At 46.0% G+C, this 6,850-nt stretch overlaps 1 long non-coding RNA gene across 1 annotated transcript; it reads left to right on the top strand.

The window, feature by feature from the left end:
- The first annotated feature begins 3,491 nt into the window (after positions 1 to 3,491).
- Positions 3,492 to 5,718, top strand: LOC118906136. The gene is made up of 3 exons (XR_005022425.1): positions 3,492 to 3,711; positions 3,900 to 4,118; positions 5,428 to 5,718. It is a non-coding gene; the product is annotated as an uncharacterized LOC118906136 (long non-coding RNA).
- The last annotated feature ends 1,132 nt before the right edge of the window (positions 5,719 to 6,850 follow it).

Here is a 6,850-nt window from a genome sequence, read left to right as displayed (position 1 = left end):
TCTGCTCACCGGTCCTGGGTGCAGCGGGACCCAGTGACACACCACCCACGCCGCCCCCAGGGCCTGCAGGGGGACATGGCCTTCCAGGGTCACCTCTCCTGCTGAATGTCCGAAGCCCACTGAGAACAGAGAGTCCAGGAGCGTTTGGCTGGTCTCCCCTTTTAATCTGGGTGTGAAAACAGCTTGGCCTCACTCCACGAACAAGCGGCAGACGTTTGACTGCTTTGCTTGCTGGGAAGATGTATTTAAAACCCGGTGGCCTCTCTCGACTTCACAGAGCTTGGGCAGCAACTGCAGGAAACCAGATACATCTTTTTCAAAGCGACATGTACTCTCACTGTGGTGTAATTATAAGAGTAAAGGGCTTCCCCGGTGGCGCAGTGGTTGAGAATCTGCCTGCCAATGCAGGGGACACGGGTTCGAGCCCTGGTCTGGGAGGATCCCACATGCCGCGGAGCAACTGGGTCCGTGAGCCACAACTACTGAGCCTGCGCGTCTGGAGCCTCTGCTCCGCAACAAGAGAAGCCGCGACAGTGAGAGGCCCGCGCATCGCGATGAAGAGTGGCCCCGCTTGCCACAACTAGAGAAAGCCCTCGCACAGAAACGAAGACCCAACGCAGCCAAAAATAAATAAATAAATAAATAAATTTAGGGGCTTCCCTGGTGGCGCAGTGGTTGAGAATCCACCTGCCAATGCAGGGGACACGGGTTCGAGCCCTGGTCTGGGAGGATCCCACATGCCGCGGAGCAACTGGGCCTGTGAGCCACAACTACTGAGCCTGCGCGTCTGGAGCCTGTGCTCCGCAACGAGAGAGGCCGCGACAGTGAGAGGCCCGCGCACCGCGATGAAGAGTGGCCCCCGCTCGCCGCAACTAGAGAAAGCCCTCGCACAGAAACGAAGACCCAACACAGCCAAAAATAAATAAATAAATTTATAATAGTAAAAAATTGTAAACAGTTTAGATGTGCAATAATAGATGTCTTAACGAATTATGATTTACCCACGAGACAGGGACAGGTAAGTAGCAACACGAGAATATGCTCCCCGGTCATATTAAGTGAAAAAAGGCAGATATAAAAATGCATATGTAACACAACTCCACTGATGTCACGTAAAAACACCTACCCATGTGCACAGAAAACAGACTGAAAGGATATACATCCAAACATCTAAGACGTCATCTTTAGATGATAAAATTGCAGGTAATGTTTATAATTATTATTATTATTATTATTATTTTTGTTTTGTTTTGTTTTTTAATCAATTTTTATTGGAGTATAGTTGCTTTACAATGTTGTGTTAGTTTAATTTTTATTATTTTGTTAATATTTTTTTCTGGTTTCCTTTCTTTAACAAATCTTTGTTATTTCTATAATAAAAACATTTCAACGTATGCATCTGCATTCATATTAGGCACATTTGCAAGTCAATCAGCAGGAATGATTAAAGAATTTCAAGACCATCTCATCATTTGTTCTTGACTGGAAGTAAAAGACAGGCCCATTTATACACTGACTTTTATTCTAGCAATTCCAGTGGAATTGCTGGATCATGTGGTAACTCTATGTTTAATTTTTAAAAAAATTTATTTGTTTTATTTTTATTTATTTTTGGCTGTGTTGGGTCTTCGTTGCTGCGCGGGCTTTCTCTAGTTGCGGCGAGCGGGGGGCTACTCTTCATTGTGGTGCGCAGGCTTCTCATTGTGGTGGCTTCTCTTGTTGCAGAGCACGGGCTCTAGGTCTGCGGGCTTCAGTAGTCGTGGCACGTGGGCTCAGTAGTTGTGGCGCACGGGCTCAGTTGCTCTGCGACATGTGGGATCTTCCTGGACCAGGGCTGGAACCCGTGTCCCCTGCGTTGGCAGGCGGATTCCTCACCACTGTGTCCCCAGGGAAGCCCCAGTGTGTACTGTTTTGAAGAAGTGTTCCCCAGGTGCTGCACCGTTTTGCGCTCCCACCAGCAATGCACAAGTCTTCCAACGTTGACTCCTTCAGCTGACTCTTCACTGCCTGCCTCTTGTTGGCTTAGAATTAGAATTTGTTTGAAATGATAGTTTAATGAGTATTAGATGTTCTGCCATTGCCTTGTTTGTCTTCTCTGACTGCAATTTAGACACGTCTCTGCACCCCAACCAAAGAGGACGACCTCTCTTCAGACATTTTTGGTTCCAAGAAAACAAATGAAAACTTGGTAATTGGGTGTTTTAGAGGAATGAGTGTTCATCTCCGCCTTCCCGGAACCCACTGCATTCTTCAGGCCCCCTGGGTCTTCTGAACACTCAGGCCAAGGGATCCTGAAGCTATTTTTCTAACCACAATTATCCAAATCGTGTTTTGTTTTCCATTTCCTTTCCAAGCAATCAACTCGAGCCACTTAGGTTTTGTGGGGCAGCAAAGCCCTTCAGGTCGGGAGCATTTTCCCGGGCTGGGGTGTGAGGGCCATCCTCTGGGTTAAGAGGCTGGTCCATAGCCTCTTAGGCCTTCGAGGTCAACTGCCAGCACCACCTTATCCCTCACCTGAGTGCAAGGATCTGCCTGGTATTGTGTGGAGGGCCGGGGAGGGAAGCCAGGCTGCCCGATGTCCCCCTGGTCACTCAGAGAAACTGGTGTGATGGTTCTTCTCCGGTGTTGATCAGGAACCCTCCCCGAGCCCGCAGTGTTTACTGAGCATCAGACGTCATCAGTATCTGGGAGAACTTGCCTGGGCAGGAAGCTTAAAAGTCAGCACCTGCCATAAAGATAGTGACAGGGCGTCCTTGTGCCTCGTTTGTGCTTTGATAAGAAGTGCATCCTGCTTCCAGGGCTGACGTGAACCTGGCAGACCCAGCTTTGCGATTAGACGTGCGTGGAACACGAGAAACTGTCAGTGAGAGAGGGACATTTTGGTGCGTGGCCTCTTCCAGGAAGAGAATCCAGCGTCCTCTTTATGCTGACGAAACCACCTCCAAGCCCGAGTCCCCGGAACTCATCAGCCGTCACCCCCGTCATCCTTCTGAGAAAGTTAGGAGAGGGAGGAGCACGATCTTTCGTCCACCTTTATTTGTTTCTTATAAATATAAAATCTTTGCCCCAGAAGATGGACCACTTACAAAGAAAGGCTAAAAAGTAACAGGAAAATAAAAGCAACAGATGCTTCACCTATGCTGGGGAAGGGTGAGGAGGTATATTACAGGACACCTGTAATGACAAAATTACAAAAGCGTCACAGGACACAGGGAGCCTGCTTCCCAGGGCCTCTTTTCCTTTGATGATGGTCTCACTAGGTCCCTTGATGTCCACACACTTGCAGGGAGGCGTTATTTCTGCTTTTCCAGCGATGAAAGCTGCCCCAGACCTCCTTTCCGTGAAGTCATTTGGCAGAATTTGCATGTTTTTTCGTATCAGTCATTGAAGTGGAATCTCTTAAAATAGGCTTTGGGGACTCAGTGACACGGCAGCTAAGTGCTGTATAAAAATAGACAGGTGTGCGGGGTCTGTGCTGGCCCTGACACGTGCTCACCGCCCCTTCTCGGCTGTCAGCGCCTCTGGCCTCCCACCTCCTCCCTGTTACCCACGACCCTCTTGACTCCACTTGCTCTTTTCCTCATAGCAGAACCCCCGAACGAGTTCTGGACAGGGCACCATAAATAAAACCCAGCCACCAGGTTTCCCAAGCCTGGCATTTGGAGACTAAGGCACATGGTTAGATATTCACTCATTAGAAACATGATACAGGTGCATAGTTAGTCTGGGTCTCCGTGTACAACTGACCCCAAGATTAGGATAGTACGATGTAACTTAGAACAGTCTAGCAAAGTAGGGACATCTTAAGTTTGAATATGTTTTGAGGTAGCTGGTTGTTGTTACTGCTGTTGTTTTTCTGGGACTTTGATACTAATCTCTCCCTCCTTATTTCTGAGCAGGTATAAAGAAACCTTCACCTGGCCAGCGTTCTGGCCACCCCAGGACCACCATGACCGGCTGTGTGGGTTGTGCACTGCTCAAGACCAGAGGGCATGATTCCCGTGACTATGAGGTTAACGGTGTCTCCTGGAGTGCTGTGGTGGGACAACCCTCCCACCCATAATTTCCTTGATCTCTCCCCAGTTCTTTCTGTTCGGTAGATCCTGACGTGGTGACTGGTATGTAGGAATAGTGAGGGCTTCAAGAAATGGGAAGTTTGAACCAGAAGGAGCTTTCTTGCCCTTCCTTCTGCCTGATTTCTTGTTGTGTTTCTTTGTCACCCATGCCATCTCCATTTTGCTTGTAAATGACCCAAGAGGTAATTGGTTTTGTTCTAGGATATTGGAGAACTCACCGAGGACTATTGGCAAAAGAGAGTTCTCCCTGTATCACACTTTCTTCTCCCATCTGGACCCCTGCTATCCGTCTACCTGAGAGAGATAAGGATGTAGATAAGGGTCTCTTTAATTATTTTCTCAACTTCATTTTCTCTGTTTGCTTTTTCTGGAGAAAGAAAGAGCAACCTATTATCTTGAATGAAGCCACGAATTTTCTTAGTTTTTTCTTCTCTATTTTTCCTTCTTTTGTCTTTTTATTCTGTTTCCTATGAGTTTCTTTAATTTTTAACTTCCAGCCTCTTTAAACTGAATTTTCATTTTTGCTATCATAAATTTATTTTTTTAAATCTCTGTTTTGATCTTTGAATGCTCCTTTTCATTGAATCCTATTCTTGTTTCATGAATATAATATCTTCCCTTAGCTCTCAGCATATTAATTTTAGCTATTTAAAAAAAAATCCTTCTACTTCTGCATGTTTTTCTGTTTTTTTTTATGAGCTGGTTTTCTAGTGCTTGGTTTAATTGCTGCCTGTTACATTAGAAATTTTACATTCATAAACTGCAAGATTTCAGAAGCCTTAGGTAAATCCCCTTTATCTCCCCTTTATTTTATAGCATAATAGTACTCATTTTATATAAGCCAAAATTGCCTTTGGAAAAAAGATCAAAATTCCATTTTTGATCCATTGTAATTCAATCTTGATTATTAAAGTTCTGATACTACATTTTAAAAGTATTTTAAGAACTAAAACTTCCATTTTGAAAAGTCTGAAGTATGCACTTCTAGTACTACACTCTAAAATGTTCTTAAAAATAAATATTCTTGGATTGACTTAGTTTAACATTTTGTTCTCTGTTGCCAGAGATCACCTTGCAAGGAAGCATGGTGCTTGTCATTGTGGCAAAGAAGTATAGAGTAGAAACGGGAGGGAAGAGAATGAGGCTGGGGTGGTGAAGAGGCTTAGACATTAGCTCCAGAAAGAGGAGACGGACGTGGTTTGCCTGAACTGGAAGGCTTATCCCCGTGGAGAACTGGGGGGAATCGCTGGCATCATGAAACTCTTCCTACGTGCCCAGCATGTGGGTGAAAAGCTCTTAGTTACCTCGTTTATTCGTTACAATTTTATGATCTATTTTTCTTCTTTTGCAGATGAAGAAACTGATGCTCAGGGAGATGAAGTAAAATGCTTAATTTTACAGAGTTAATTTACTAGTTCTCACAAGTGATGGAATCGGCATTCAAGCCTAGTTTTGCCCAAGTCCAAACCCTGGAACACAGTCCAGCCTCCAGACTGGATGATAAAGTGGACATTGACTCTGGTGACTTCGGGAAGAGGAGACGGAACTAGAGCGGCCGGTGACTTACTCAGAAATGTGTGTTTTTGTACATTTCACTTTTTTAAAACAGATTTTTAAAAAACTAATTAATTAATTACTTTTATTTTTGGCTGCGTTGGGTCTTCGTTGCTGTGCACGGGCTTTCTCTAGTTGCGGCGAGCGGGGGTTATTCCTCGTTGCGGCGCACAGCCTTCTCATTGCGGTGGCTTCTCTTGTTGTGGAGCACGGGCTCTAGGCGCATAGGCTTCAGTAGTTGTGGCACACAGGCTCAGTAGTTGTGGTGCATGGGCTTAGTTGCTCCGCAGCATGTGGGATCTTCCCGGACCAGGGATCAAACCCGTGTCCCCTGCATTGGCAGGCGGATTCTTAGCCACTGCGCCACCAGAGAAGTCCCTGTACATTTCACTTTTGGACTTCTGGTCCCAATCAGGCAATACCAGCTTTTCATAGAGTTGCTGAAACCCCAGGATCTTCCTATTTATGATGCAGTTTTCATTGTGATTATACTTGAACTCTCCTCTAAAACAAGCAGCAGCTTTTTATTGCCTGTTATCTAAGGTATTGCTTTCACAAATCCACACCACTTGGGCCCTTCAGAGGCAGCTGGATTCTGGACGTTGTCAGCCGGTTGCTTTGCTGATGGTTCTTCCAAGGTGATAAACTGTGCACGAAGGCTCCCTTCAGACCGTGGTCCCGTGAGCGCATGACCCACCTGGGTGTGTGTGCGGAGATCAGAAACTTTTCAAGGATTTCACTCTCAAAGAAGGAAAGTATGAAAATGAAAACCCAGTTTAGGCCCAGTGCTTGCACTTTTGGCAAAACCAGAAGCAGAAGGGCAAACCTGTCCTGTTGTAAGATGGTCTGTAATTTTGAATTACCAGGATATACTATTTTCTCTTGTACACTTTCACAAACTTGGGCTTGATCGTTCGTTGCACACGGAACTGGGATCAGAATTCCTGAACCATAAATGGCGAGTGACCAGCTGGAGAAGGAGAGCACAATATCCCCTCTTCCAGTGAATGGGAGAGTCCCTTCCTTGGGCTAGAAAATTTAAACACACAACGGAAGCCTGACTTCGAAGTTTGAAAATTCCAGGACAGAATCGTCTTTCTTCCCTTGTGTTCTGCCTGAAGCTCCTGAAGTTGGAACCAGCCTGGTCCCCTCCCGTTGCCCCCACAGGGGCGGAGAGCTCATGAAAGCATCACGGCGGGATCCCCAGGAGGGTAGACTGG

This window comes from Balaenoptera musculus, chromosome 13 (genome assembly GCF_009873245.2).
Source record: "Balaenoptera musculus isolate JJ_BM4_2016_0621 chromosome 13, mBalMus1.pri.v3, whole genome shotgun sequence".
NCBI classification, from domain to species: Eukaryota; Metazoa; Chordata; class Mammalia; order Artiodactyla; family Balaenopteridae; genus Balaenoptera; species Balaenoptera musculus.
This window is presented reverse-complemented; position numbering and strand designations above follow the sequence as displayed.